At 41.0% G+C, this 15035-nt stretch overlaps 1 protein-coding gene across 2 annotated transcripts in view; it reads right to left on the reverse strand.

Moving 5' to 3' along the window:
* The window catches only part of PRICKLE1 (prickle planar cell polarity protein 1), a 127021-nt gene that overhangs the window by 77108 nt on the left and 34878 nt on the right, over positions 1–15035 (reverse strand). The gene's annotated exons all lie outside the window — the stretch shown is intronic.

The following is a 15035-nucleotide window of genomic DNA, read 5'->3' on the forward strand; positions in this document are numbered from 1 at the left end:
AAGATGGAAATGTTTCAAGAGTTAAATTCATAGCTTTACTCGTGCTACATAATGTAAGCCGATAAAAGTTTGTGCTGAGATTCCTCAAACTCCCACTCCACTTTGGGGAGGATAACTGATAGGCAGAATTTTTCCCTCAGAAGCGGATAAGCTGCTCTGATAGAAAGATGGCTACAGTGTCACAGTTAAGATTCTGGGTCTGGAGTTGCTACCTGAATACAAATTCTCTACTCAGCCTCCTCCTCATGTTGTTCTTACGAAAATTATCTCTTTAAGACTCAGTTTCTTCATTTGTGAAATGGGATTGCAAGGAAGATTGTTGGGAGCATTAAATGCAACACTGACTATATGGCACTTAAACACACATTTAGCATGTAGTAAGCTTTAAAAGAATGCTAATTATTTTTATTATATCTGAAAGACATTTATTATAGCTCAGTGGTCATGAATTTTTTTTTGTTTTAGGTGGACTTTTGCTCTTATTGCCCAGGCTAGAGTGCAATGATATGATCTCGGCTCACTGTAACCTCTACCTCCTGGGTTCAAGTGATTCTCCTGCCTCAGCCTCCAAAGTATCTGGGATTACAAGTATGCACCACCATGCCAGCTAATTTCATATTTTTAGAAGAGATGGGGTTTCATCATGTTGGTCAGGCTGGTCTCGAACTCCTGACCTCAGTTGATCTGCCCGCCTCAGCCTCCCAAAGTGTTGGGATTACAGGCGTGAGCCACCACACCCAGCTGAAATATTTTTTTCTACCTCCATCAAGCCTCCTTACTCCTTAAGGTCCTCTCACCTTGTGGTTGTATTTAGAAATCTTCCCTCAAATTATACAACATATCTATTTATGGGTAAAATACAGAGGCATTTGGTTTTCTTTTACTTAAACAAGTGTGTTAGCTGCTCGCTCGAAATTGCTCTATAGCCCCCATTCAGAAATAAATAATTCAAAGAATTGAAGTACAAGTTCAAGAAATATATTAATATACAAATACATTTGGTAACATAAGATACACTTTTCCAGAGGAAAACTTTTAGGCACTGGTTGCTAAAATGAGGTCCAAATAGCTCAGAACAAAACAGAGGTTGGCAATTATATGCATAATTTATATTATATAAGGAAAAAGTTACTCAGGTCACAAAGAAGATTGTTTTTGTCCTCAATTATCTAGTTAGGTTGCTGTTTCCTGTGTAAGAATCATGACAACTCTATTCTTCTCTCTCTTTTGATACAGGGTCTTGCTCTGTTGCCCAGGCTGGAGTGCAGTGGTGCTATCATGGCTCACTGCAGCCTCGAATTTCTGGACTCAAGCAATCCTCACCTCACCTCACCTCAGCCTCCCAAGTAGTCAGGGCAGGCGCACACCACCATGTCCAGCTAATTTTTACATTTTTTGCAGAGATGGGGGTCTCACTATATTGCCCAGGCTCGGATCTGACTCCTGGGCTCAAACGATTCTCCCACCTCCGCCTCCCAAAGTGCTGGGATTACAGGCATCAGTCACCATGCCTGGCTCCCACTCCTCTTTTTTTGAGCACAGAACTCTTTTCCTCAACAAAGTCAAGAGACAGCAGTCTCAGTAACAACCTCCCAGGCTGACCATGTGACTGTCACTAGTCAAAGGGCTTTGTGTATCAGCAGAGTCAGGTGAGAGAGGATCAGAACTGCTTGTTCCCTATATTAGGCTGACCTTTCCCTGTATTAGGCTGAGCATGTTCATGTTTCAGATCACGTTTATGACAGAGTAACAGGATCCATGCTCGCCTCTAGCCTTAGGGTTCAGGAAACGTGGAGCCAGGAAGAGAAACAGGCTTGCAATTTCTCATTTGTGTAGTCCTTTCAAGTTTATGAAGTCATACTACAACTCACTTGATCACAGTCCTCAGGGGCCTAGTATAATTATTTTATCTTAACAAGAAAATGAAGCTGTGGGAGGAAGATGGCTTGCTCAGGAAATTTCAGCAGCCTAGTAAGGAGCAGAGCTAGAAGCTACTCTCTCACACCTGTAACCCCAGCACTTCGGGAGGCTGAAGCAGGCAGATAATTTGAGGCCAGCAGTTTGAGGCCAGCGTGTCCAACATGGTAAAACCCCATCTCTACTAATAATACAAAAATTAACGGGTGTGGTGGCATATGCCTGTAATCCCAGCTACTCACGAGGCTGAGGCAGAAGAATCATTTGAACCCAGGAGGCGGAGGTTGCAGTGAGCTGAGATCATGCCGTCGCACTCCAGCCTGGGTGACAGAGCAAGACTCTCAAAAAAAAAAAAAAAAAAAAAAAAAAAAAACAAAACAAAACAAAACCAAAAAACCAAAAAACCACAAAATTTATTTTGCCTTTGTTGTTAGTATTAAAAATGTTTTAATAGTAGGTATTTCTTCCTCCTAACCAGGATGCAGTAAGATTGTACATTGCATTTTGCAGGACAGTTGTCTTGTAAAAGGGCCCACTTTCAAGATTTGGTTGTTTATATTGACTTTTAACATATTCTGCTAGCCCCTTGCTATGGTCTGAATGTTTGCATCCTCCAACCCCCAAATTCACATGGCGAAACCTAATTACTAGTGTGATGGTATTAGGAGGTGGGCGATTGGGAGGTCATGAAGGCAGAGCCCTCACAAATGGGATTCATTGTCCTTATGGGAGAGGCCTGGGAGAGCTGCCTTACTCCTTCCACCATATAAGGACAATGCAAGAGGCATCATTTATGAACCAGAAAGCAAGCCTTCACCAGATACCAAATTCGCCAGTGCCCGGATCTCAGACTTCCCAGTCTCCAGCACTGTGAGAAATACATTTCTGTTTTTCACAAGTCATCCAGCCTAAAGCATTTTGTTACAGCTACTCAAATGAACTAAGATACCCCTCTATTTCCTATAAACTGTGTAAGGCTTGCTAATATTCATGTTAATTGTTCGTGAAAAGAAGATTTCACTGGTGACACTGTGTACAGTTAACACTTGTACGATGTAGGTGTTAGGGGTGCTGACCTCCTGAGTAGCCACAAATTCATGTGTAACTCTTTTTTGTTGAGGTGGGGTCTCACTATGTTGCCCAGGCTGCACTTAACCTCCTGGGCTCAGATGATCCTCCTGCCTCCTTCTCCCACATGGCTGGGATTATGGGTATTTGCCACTGCATCCAGCTCTGCATGGAACTTTTGACTCCCCAGAATTTAAATACTAATAGTTTATTGTTGACCAGAAGCCTCACTAATAACATAGTTGATTAACACATATTTTGTGTAGGTATTATATATTATATTTTTACAATAAAGTAAGCTAGAGAAAAAATGTTAAGAAAATCATAAGGAAAAAAATGTATTTACTATTCATTAAGTGGAAGTAGATCATCATAAAGGTCTTCATCCATGTCATCTTTATGTCAAGTAGGTTGAGAAGAAGGAGGAGAAGGAGAGGCTGGCCTTATTATTTCAGGGGTGGCAGAAGTGGAAGAAAATCCACATATAAATGGATCTGCACAGTTCAAATCTGTATTGTTCAAAGGTCAACTGCATTTCATTAATGCATATCAACAAATATAATAGGCTGCTTTACTATTATCAAATTTATGAGTGATCACTTTATTATGTTGGTCAGCACCAGGTTTTTCCATTAGGAAGGTATGGATTTTTCTTTGTCAGTGTATATAGTGTATAGCTAATTATATAGTAGATTTTTTTTTTTTTGCACTGTGTCAATGCACTATTCCTCAACAACCTTCTCACATTTGCAGCTAATTTTTGTTGTGTTTGTCATCTATTATCAACATCAATTAAAATCCTCTACAACTTTCAGGATTTGGGCTGGGAATTGGCTGAGGCAAAATCTCCCCTACTCCTGTCTTCCAATGTCACATTTATGGACCTAATTTCAGGCCCCTAAAGACATGCCAAGTAAAAGATGGTGAGCATTACCCTTTGCAGGACAGGAGAGTTCCATCAGGGAGTTCACTATCTACCCAAAACTCTAAGGATAATGCTAACCCTCTGGTAGAACTAGTTATGCTCTTCAAATTTATTTTTTATTTTACCAAAGTAATATACATGCACATGTTTTTAAGAGCAAAATAATGAGGGCTAAAAGTCTTGCAACAGAAATGGTAGTTACCTGACTGCCGAAGGCAACCACTTTCGTCTCTTGGACCTATTTCTTCTGCTCACTGCAGCCTCAATCTCCTGGGCTCAAGTGATCCTCCTGTCTCAGCCTCTACATTTCTAAATAATATATAGAGACTATCACACTTTGATTTTACAACTTGAGTCACTATGTCCTGACCTCCTGTTATCACAGATGAGGATTAGCTGCTTTTCTTCTCCTTGCTTTGGAGAAGTGGAAAAGAGCTCCTAAGGACTACCATACTGAATTTTTTCTTTTTCTTTTTCTTTTTTTTTTTTTTTTGAGATGGGGTGTTGCTCTGTCGCCCAGGCTGGAGTGCAGTGGCATGATCATGGCTCACTGTAGCCTCAGCCTCCTGGGCTCGAGTGATCCTCCTGCCTCAGCCTCCTGAGTAGGTGGGACTAGAGGTGCGCATCACCTTGCCCAGCTAATATTTTAATTTTTTGTAAGGACAGGGTTTTGCTATGTTGCCCAGGCTAGTCAAGAACTCCTGAGCTTAAGTGATCTACCCAGCCTCTTCTCCTCAAAGTGCTGGAATTACAGGTGTGAGCCACCATGTCTGGCCTCACACTGAATTTGAACAGCACCTAACACATAGTTAGCACACATATCCAAATGCACAAAGGCAGGCTGTATTCTGCAATTACTTACTGTAAGTATGCACTGGGCAGAATGGAAGAGAAATACATAATTTCCCAAGTCACATGCATTAAATTGTTTATTTGTATCTTGTTTTAGTGTGTTCTTGGAAAACATTAAAACAACACATTAAAATATTTTTGGGTTGGGTGCAGTGGTTCACACTTGTCATCCCAGCATTTTGGGAGGCTGAGATGGGCAGATCACTTGAGGTCAGGAGTTTGAGATCAGTCTGGCCAATATGGTGAAACTCTGTCTCTACTAAAAATAAAATAAATTAGCTGGGTGTGGTGGTATGTGCCTGTAATCCCAGCTATTGAGGCGGCTGAGGCAGGAGAGTTGCTTGAATGTGGGAGGCAGAGGTTGCAGTGAGCTGAGATTGCGCCACTGCACTCCAGCGTGGGTGACAGAGCAAGACTCCGTCTCAAGTTAAAAAAAAAGAAAAGAAAAGAAAAGAAAAGAAAAAAAAAGTCTATAGCCAGTTAAAAAAAAAAAAAAAGAGAGAGTAAAAAAAATCTATAGCCAAAAGAGATTTTTTTCCAAGTAATTTCTTAATCAGCAATAGAAAAAAGAATTAAGATGTAAGAAAGCAATATTTTATAAATACCGATGAACAAACATGCCAGAAAATATATAGGAGATCTTCCCTGGAGTCACATAGGCTCGGAATTCAGATCTTTGCCTTGCAGAATTTCAAAGCCTGATGCCAAGCCAAAAAATGAAAAAAGGATGTATAAGTTATGAATACTCTGAAAAGACTCCCACCTCATTAATATGTCTCAAAACACGTTGCTTAAGGGTAAAGTTAATTAAATCACAGTTCACATAAATTTGAAATGGACTGGTAATCAATCACAGACAAAATTATGTTATATAGAGATAAAATGAAAGCAGTGGACATAAATAAAAGTTAAACGAAAACAGATTCACACAATGGAAGGAACTTTTCACTTGACTTAATGCTGACTCTATATTGCCCAGCTTTTAGGGATATTTGAGGCAAACTGAGTAAAGAATTAAATATTCTTCTTTACTTGGGGATCTTTTAAAGCAGTGAATCTCATTTTGGGAGGCTGAGGTGAGTGGATCACTTGAGGTCAGGAGTTTGAGATCAGCCTGCCCAACATGGTAAAACCTGTCTTTACTAAAAATACAAAAATGAGCCAGGTGTGGTGATGGGTGCATGTAATTCCAGCTACTCAGGAGGCTGAGGTGGGAGGATCGCTTGAACTTGGGAGATGGAGGTTGCAGCGAGCCGAGATCATGCCACTGTACTCCAGCCTGGGCAACAAAGCGAGACTCTATCGCAAATAAAACAAAAGAGTGTATCTGCCATTTAGCACTTGATAATTTCTAAAGCTGGCTATAAAAACTTAAATTTACTGGCTGAATTACTATGTAGCTTTGCGGATTTTTCCGAGACCTTTATATCTGTTTTCTTGTTGTATGCCTTTGGGCCTTTCACTTTCATTTCATTTCAACTATTTTGCAAAAAATAAGAAAAGAAACTTGAACCAGCCATTCTTATTACTTGCTGATAGTTCTGACAACATATACCCCAAGTTCTTGCTTGTTTTGTTTTGAGTTAGCTGCAAGTTCCAAGTATTCACGCATTCTCACTAATATAGGAATAATCAACAGGAGACATGAAGTTACTTATTGTAGCTGCAATAATTTCTATCCCTGAAAAGTTATTTCCCTGATAAATCTTGCTCCTAAAACATAGAAACTTAGAATTGGAAGGGTCTCAGCAATGAGCTACTTCAAACCATTACTGAGGCACCTTCCTGGCAACTACTACCAAGAGGAAGTGATGTATGGTGGAAAGAACAAAGTTGTAGGTGACATACCAAGCTCCCGCCAGACAGACCTAATTAATAACCTTGGTATGTCACCTAAAACTTTTGAATTTCAGTTTATTTATCTGTAAACAAGGCTAGGAAAAGGTATTCATAAGGTCCCTGGGCAGATTATGTGATATAACAGATGTACGAGGGCCACAGCACCATGCCGTGGATAAACCCCAGGACCGCATCCTGGGGTTGGAGCTGAACCCAGTAGGACCCTGTCCCTGCTTTGTCTCTTCAAGGCTGTGTGTCTCTGGACAGGTCACTTATCTTCTCTAAGGCCCCATTTTCCTATCTGTGAAAAGGGAAAAATTAATACAACTAATTCATGGTATTATTTTAAAAGACTGAACGGGATAACATATACTATGCTCAAATAATATGATCTATTATTGTTAGGTCAATTCAGATTAAAAGCTAGGAGCTTGATAAACCCACTTCTAAGGTTTTCAGATTAACAAATATTTATATACCTAATAAAGGCAGCTATGTTTATAACTGATAATGTTAATTTATGAGAAGAAAATCAAGGTTATACATTCATAGTACAGGTTAAGTATCCTTTAACTGAAGTACTTGGGACAAGAAGTGTTTCGAATTTTTTATTTTTTCAAATTTTTGGATATTTGCACATATGTCATGAGATATTATGAACATGGAACCCAAGTCTAAACATGGAATTTAATCATGTTTCATATATAACTTATACACATAGCCTGAAAGTAATTTTCTACAATATTTTAAATAATTTTGTGCATGAGACAAAGTTTTAAAATTTGTTTGTTTCGTGTTTTTTAATAGAAATGTGGTCTCACTGTGTTGCCCAAGCTGGTATCAAACTCCTGGGGTTATGTGATTCTTCTGCATCAGCCTCCAAAAGTGCTAGGATTACAGGAGTGAGCCACTGCACTAAGCTGAAACAACGTTTTAACTACAACCAGTCACTTGAGGTCCACCAGTCACTCCAGGTGTAGAATTTTCTATTTGTGGTGTCATGTTGTTATGCTCAAAAAGTTTCAGATTTTGGAGCATTTCAGATTTCGGATTTTTGAATGAGGGATGCTTAACCTGTATGTGCAGTAGAAAAAACCATCGTATATTTTAAAGTTTCTCTAACATATGAACACATAAATATTTATTATGTTCTTCCTAAGCGTAAGTCAATAGAGAAGACAAAAAGTGGGGAACCCAAAGAGGATGGCATAGGGTCCTCCTGAGAAGATATCCATCTAGAAGGAGTTGAAGGCATCTGTGCACACTGGAATAACTAACTTCGCAAGGTAGTAAATGCTAAGTGGTAAATAAATAATAAACACTACAGGAGTTCCAAAGAGCAAAGCTAGGCTCACTTTCAGAAGGGATGGTCAAAAGAAGAGGAGATGGGATTTGCATTGAGTCTAAAGGCAGGATTTGAGGTGAGAAGCATGGAGGTCATTATTTCAGTTGGAGAGAATGTGCTATCCTTTCTATCCCTTACCTCCAATTGAAACTATGACAAAGATGCAAACCTGAGTCTCAGAAGATTTTATCATTTGGTTTAAGAAGAAAGGTGAGGCCGGGCACAGTGGCTCACGCCTATAATCCCAGCACTTTGGGAGGCTGAGGCAGGTGAATCACTTGAGGCCAGGAGTTCGAGACCAGCCTGGCCATCATGGTGAAACCCTGTCTCTACTAAAAATACAGAAATTAGCCAGGTGTGGGGGCATGTGCCTGTAATCGCTGCTATTCGGGCAGCTGAAGCGGGAGAATTCCTTGAACTTGGGAGGCAGACGTAGGAGTGAGCCAAGATTGGGTGCACTCCAGCCTGGGTAACAGAGTGAGACCCTGTTGAAAAAAAAAAAAAAAAAAAAAAAAAAAAAAAAAAAAAAAAAAAAAAAAAAGGGCTATATTAATGAACAATGAGCTCCCCACCCAGTGTTCCTCATTTCCCAGGTAAGTATGGTATCAAACTACTGAAGGTTGGTCAGGGTTAAGAACACCCATCAAACTGGATACAGCAGACTCCATATCCTAAGGGATTTGTGTGAATACAACAGAAAAAGTTAAAGAAACTAGGAAACAAAGGTGGAAATATCTGTTGTGAAACTTACCTTGACATGGTTTCAGGAGTCATGTGCAGAGTTCTCAGGTTAGGGTTTACTATGACTCAAAGCCACGTCTTTCCTTTAGGCTCTGGGATCATGGAACCCACATCCACCCCTCACTGACATCTTCACCTGGATGACTCAAAGGCACCACGTATTCTGTCTCTCTAGAACGCACAAGGCTCCTCACAGCAATTGCTTAAACTTGAACCTACAGGTCCCCATAGACTCTTCCCTCTCTTCCCTAGCTTTTGTAGTGATGGCTCACTTATCTCTTCAGTCTACTTCCACTTCCTCGAATCTATCCATACACCACATTGCTGCCACATAGAGTATCACCTACAGGATAAAATCTGAGCTCCTCCTTAGTGAAGCTCCAAAGGGCATCATTATCTGGCCCCAGCCTACCAGTCTGACCTGAGCTTCCAACAGGCTTCCCCTGAAATTTGCATTCTGTCAACATCTAATTACCTAAGAGGTCCTTGAACTTAACCTGCCTTGGGGGCCTCTCTGCCTTGCATACATTCTTCCCTCTTCACTATGCTGACAGCTTGGGAAACTTCCATTCATCCTTCTAGCCCAAGCTCAAGTAGTATCTCTGCTCTGATTCTTGTTTGGCACCTTTGCACATGCTGAGATGGTCTGCTGTCCATGTACCTTGAGTATTGCTATTGTTCACGATGAATGACTACACCCACACTGCAAGCCCCTTGAAATCAGGGACAAAATCTTTTTCTCCTTCTGCCGTCCAACCTGGCACACAGTAGTCTACCCAAATAAAAATGTGTTGCATATAGTGGCACATGCCCTGTGGTCCCAGCTACTCAGGAGGCCAAGGTAGGAGAATCACTTGAATCCAGGAGGTAGAGGCTGCAGTGAACTATGATCATGCCACTGCACTCCAGCCTGGGCAACAGAGTGAGACTTTATCTTAAAAAAAGGAAAAAAGGCCGGGTGTGGTGGCTCACGGCTATTATTCCAGCACTTTGGGAGGCCGAGGCAGGCAGATCACAAGGTCAAGAGATCAAGACCATCCTGGCCAACATGGTAAATCCCACCTCTACTAAAAATACAAAAATTAGCTGGGTGTGGTGGCACATGCCTGTAATCCCAGCTACTCGGGAGGTTGAGGCAGGAGAATCGCTTGAACCAGGGAGTCAGAAGTTGCAGTGAGCTGAGATGGTGCCACTGCACTCCAGCCTGGGTGACAGAGTGAGACTCCATCTCAAAAAAAGAAAAGAAAAGAAAATCCGTTGAGTACATGACTAAAATGAGGGAAAAAGGAAGCAATATCATTTGTTTAAAATCAACAAGTTTGAAGAAATTCACTGGAAACACTATTTACTGTAAAAGAAGGGGTGATTTGCATGAGGGTATATTCTCTATTAGTTTATCTTTTCTTTGAAACTGCCAATGAAATCATCTCCCAAATGTCATACTATAAGGCAAAGAAACACAGTGGTACTTGTTGAAAAGCCATAACCCCTATAGTACGATCTGAATTTATAGAGTTTTTGAACTGTTTTCAACTGATATTCAGATTTGTCTAGAATATTTTCAATCCTCTTCCTACTACAAAACAACAAATGAACAGATAACACCATGAAGACAGAACTGGCAAGTCAACAGAGATTTAGCACCAACTTAGCTTTGAGAATGCTCGGAGTTACTTTCAAAGCCCATCTATAAAGTAGGAGACATTATAAAATTGTCAGAGTTTCTCCTTTTTGGAATCGCTTGACTAACAGGGTGACACATAGATTCCTGCCTGAAGTACAAGGGCTGAACTCTAAAATCCTCAAGTTTTGAGTGTTTGGTTAATTGCAATCATTTACTTTCCTTGGGAATTAATGGAAACCATCTGCTTAATGATAAAGCCGAGCTCTGCAATTATTTGAAGAAAAATGTGCCACAGTCAGCATAAAAAAGCCTTATTGAGGAAGCCTGCTAGACATATGCATTTTTTTTATAATTAAAGCCAATTGCATTCATTAATTTTAAAATGCTGTTGTGATCAGCTACCTCTTTTTTAAAAATTTATCAGCACCACCCTTGTTAATATGCACCTATGCAACCTTCAATTTTAAACTTACAGTAGCTTAAAGAACTATAATCGTACAGATGGTTGTGATCATACATCAGAATGTTGAGGTGATCATGAGGAAAAATAAAGATGGAGAAATAAATGTCTACTCTGAACCACATATCTGCCTTCTGGGTCTGATACCTGTGTGTACCAGAGTTATTTTTACTTCCAAGCAAACAGGAAGATTGTTGTAAGCACTCCAAACAAACTGACTTTGAACTGGTCATCAGTCAAAGTCCCTTATAATACTAACTGCAATTCTGCTAGCAGATGTGGAGGGTCCCAGAAAAACAGGCAGCTTTTGTTACACAGCAGCCTGCAGAACAGGAAGAGCCAACAACGTCCCCACTGAATGGCTGTAAATATTGATCCACCTGTAAAGAATAAGGGTGCCATCTCTGTATGATGGTAAATAAATAAAGCGGAGGAAAGAGAAATAGACACATTAGGGCCAATTGCTTGAAGCTGGTTTCTTCTCCCTGTGTGTGGCCCCAGGGCAGAGGAGATGTTTATTTAGACATCCACACTTCCAAAAGGTCAGCTGTCTGATTTTCAAAGGGTCCAATGCTAGAGTCCAGTTCATTTCATCAGCAGATACCATATAGTGATGAAGCAACTTAACAAAAGATTTTTGAATTTTTAAAGCCAGTTGGTGAGAAGCAGCTGATCCATACCACCTCAATCAAAAACCCTAAAAACAAAAAGCCCCACTGTATTTCTATGATGTTTAGTCACTACCACAGTTCTTAACTTAAAGCATGGCATGGAGCCTGAGAAGATGGATTTTGTGAAATATGACAAATACTGACCGAAATCTCCATTAGCCATTCACAACCTGTACACATTCAAGAAAGTTACTTTTTTTTTTTTTTTTTTTTTTTTTTTTTTTGTGAGACAGAGTCTCACTCAGTTGCCTAGGCTAGAGTGCAGTTACACTATCTCAGCTCACTACAACCTCTCCCTCCTGGGTGCAAGTGATCCTCCCACCTTAGCCTCCGAGTAGCTGGGACCACAGGTGCATGCCACCACGCCTGGCTAATTTTTGTATTTTTTAGTAGAGGCAGGGTTTTGCCATGTTGCCTAGGCTGGTCTTGAACTCCTGGGCTCAAGCAATTCTCCCACTTTGGCCTCCCAGAGTGCTGGGATTACAGGTGTGAGCTACCGTGCCAGGCCAAAAAAGTTACTTTAATGTCACTCTACCTTATTTTCTATTTCTGTAAAATGGAGGAAATATTAATAACAGGAAACTAAATAAGATAATGTATGAAAAGCACTTAGTCCAGAGCCTGGAACAGAGCAAGTGCTACACAAAGGTGGTTGTATTTGCTTATTTATTCTTACTGTCATTACGGCCAAAGGCAGAGAATTAGCAATAAAGTCTCAGGAATCACCAGTGGGGGTCCCACCGTCAAGAGGAAGGCATCTCCTCTTTTCTTTGGAGACACACAGAGAGAGGAAGTTAAGAGTTGAGCATAGACCGCTGTGAGTAGGAGGAGCAAGCAGCACTTGGGTTAGGAATGTACATAAAGACTCTTTTTTGAATTGGAGTAAACACAATCACATTTCTGGCAAATAGGGAAGTGAAGTGGTCTCTTAGAATGGCGGCCCCCAACCTTTTTGGCACCAGGGACCTGTTTCATGGAAGACAATTTTCCCACCGACAGGGTGGAGTGAGAGTGGATGTTTTCATCAGGCATTAGATCCTCATAAGAAGCGTGTAATCTAGAGAGGTTGGGTCCCTCTCATGTGCGGTTCACAATCGAGTTTGAGCCCCTCTGAGAATCTAATGCTGACGCTGATCTGACAGGAGGTGGAGCTCAGGCCTTGTTGTTCTGTGCGGCCGGATTCCTAACAGGCCAAGGACTGGTACTGATCTTTGGTCTGGGGCTGCGGACCCTGTCTTCAAAAATGAATACTAATGTGCCAACCCCAGGTTCTTAAATTTTTTTTTCTCCACACAATGAGCCATTGTGTTTTGTTACTGAAGACAGACTGGCTCCAGAATAAGGGGGGGTCTGGTCTGAGTGCCCCTCCAGCTCCATCATTGCCTAAGGCATGTCACCTTGGGCAAGTTACTTAACCTCTCTAAGCTTGCTTCCTCATCTGTAAAATACAGGTAATGGCAGGCACCCTGAATGTGATGGAGGGAGTGGTACCCTAGCACAGCAGTTAAGACGATGGCTTGTAGAGTTACACTGCTGGGGTTCAAGTCTGGTTCTGCTGCTTACACCAGGGGACCAGCAGCAAATCACTGAACATCTGGCTCACTTCTCTCCTTTAAAATCTGGAAACAAAGGTAGGGCACAGTGGCCCAGGCCTATAATCCCAGCACTTTGGGAGCCTGAGGCAGGCAAATCACCTGAGGTCAGGAGTTTGAGACCAGCCTGGCCAACATGGCAAAATTCCATCTCTACTTAAAAATGTAAAAATTAGCCAGGCTTGGTGGCAGGCACCTGTAATCCCAGTTACTAGGGAGGCTGAGACAGGAGAATTGCTTGAACCTGGGTGACAGAGGTGGTAGTGGGCAGAGATTGTGCCATCATTGCACTCTAGCCTGGGTGACAAGAGCAAGATTCCACTTCAAAAAAACAAAACAACAAAACAAAGAAAGAAACAAAACAAAACTGGGGACCAAAACACTCATCAAGTTGTGGTGACATATAAGCTGATACTATACAGGGTATTAAAACAATTCATTTTGCTTATTGTTGTGAAGATTAAGATAAATAATGCATGTAAGTCTTGCATATGTTAAATGCTCATTACATAGTGCTCCTCATTCTTACTGTAAAGGAATTAGAAAACACAAATGACTAAAACAGGAAAAGTAAAATAATCCATAATTTCACACTGAAAACGTTTAGAATTCAGTAAAGCCCTACATAAATGACCAGAATAGTGGTTGGAGAAAGATTCTATTTCCAAGAAAACTATGGCCATTGATTTCCCTAATTATCTTTTAAAAAGGAGACGGAATAGACACTGATGTCTTCCAAAGGTGGGAGGTGAGTTCTGTATTTTTCTTTTAGACTTGTTTGCGGTTTACAAGTTACTCAAAGGGGAACTAGAAACCTATGAGGAAGAAAAGCATCACAAGAGGTAAGGCAAATTCTTGCTAGAAAAAAGGAAGTTTCAAGTTTAAAAAATGACTTTTAACCAAACCCAAGAGAATAAAGAGAGTGAATTTGCTAATGCCAACAAAACCCAGTTCTCTGGGTGATGAAGTCTATAAAACACAGAACTTTCCACTAAAACCTAGGCTCAAGTTCCCTTCACCAGCTCTTTCCCTAAGGTACTGGGCAATAAGATGAAAATTCTTCTAGTTTAAATAAAACAAAATGGACTAGAACTTATTTTTTTTCTTACGTGAATACCTTACTAGGTAGTGCAATACGGACACTTAGATGGGATGGTTCATTTAAGTGTTGCTTTGGGTGGGTAGCTGTCAAAAAAATTATTCAAACTTCTTTAAAATACATAAATTCTCAGGCCAGGCACGGTGGCTCATGCCTGTAATTCCAGCATTTTGGGAGGCTGAGGACGGTGGATTACCTGAGATCAGGAGCTCAAAACCAAACCTGGCCAACATGGTGAAACCCCATCTCTACTAAAAATACAAAAAATTAGCCAGGCGTGGTGGAGTGTGCCTGTAATTCTAGTTACTTGGGATGCTGAGACAGGAGGATCACTTGATTCTGGGAGGCAGAGGTTGCAGTGAGCCGAGATCGTGCCACTGCACTCCAGCCTAGGTGACAAGAATGATGCTCCGTCTCAAAAACAAAACACACACCAAGAAACCCCACATAATTTCTATTAGAATTTAGAGGAAAATGGAATAGACACAGCCCAACTATTTTGGGGTTAAATAGTATTATTGTGGTTATATATGTAAAAAACAATAATCTTTATGTGAGGGTATAAAATCAGGTTAGCAATGTTTCTTTTCATCACTTTTCTTTTTTTTTTTTTTTTTTTTTGAGACGGAGTTTCGCTCTTGTTACCCAGGCTGGAGTGCAATGGCGCGATCTTGGCTCACTGCAACCTCCGCCTCCTGGGTTCAGGCAATTCTCCTGCCTCAGCCTCCTGAGTAGCTGGGATTACAGACACGTGCCACCATGCCCAGCTAATTTTTTGCATTTTTAGTAGAGACGGGGTTTCACCATGTTGACCAGGATGGTCTCGATCTCTCGACCTCGTGATCCACCCGCCTCGGCCTCCCAAAGTGCTGGGATTACAGGCTTGAGCCACCGTGCCCGGC

The sequence above is a fragment of the Saimiri boliviensis genome, chromosome 7 (assembly GCF_048565385.1).
Source record: "Saimiri boliviensis isolate mSaiBol1 chromosome 7, mSaiBol1.pri, whole genome shotgun sequence".
In the NCBI taxonomy this organism is placed as follows: Eukaryota; Metazoa; Chordata; class Mammalia; order Primates; family Cebidae; genus Saimiri; species Saimiri boliviensis.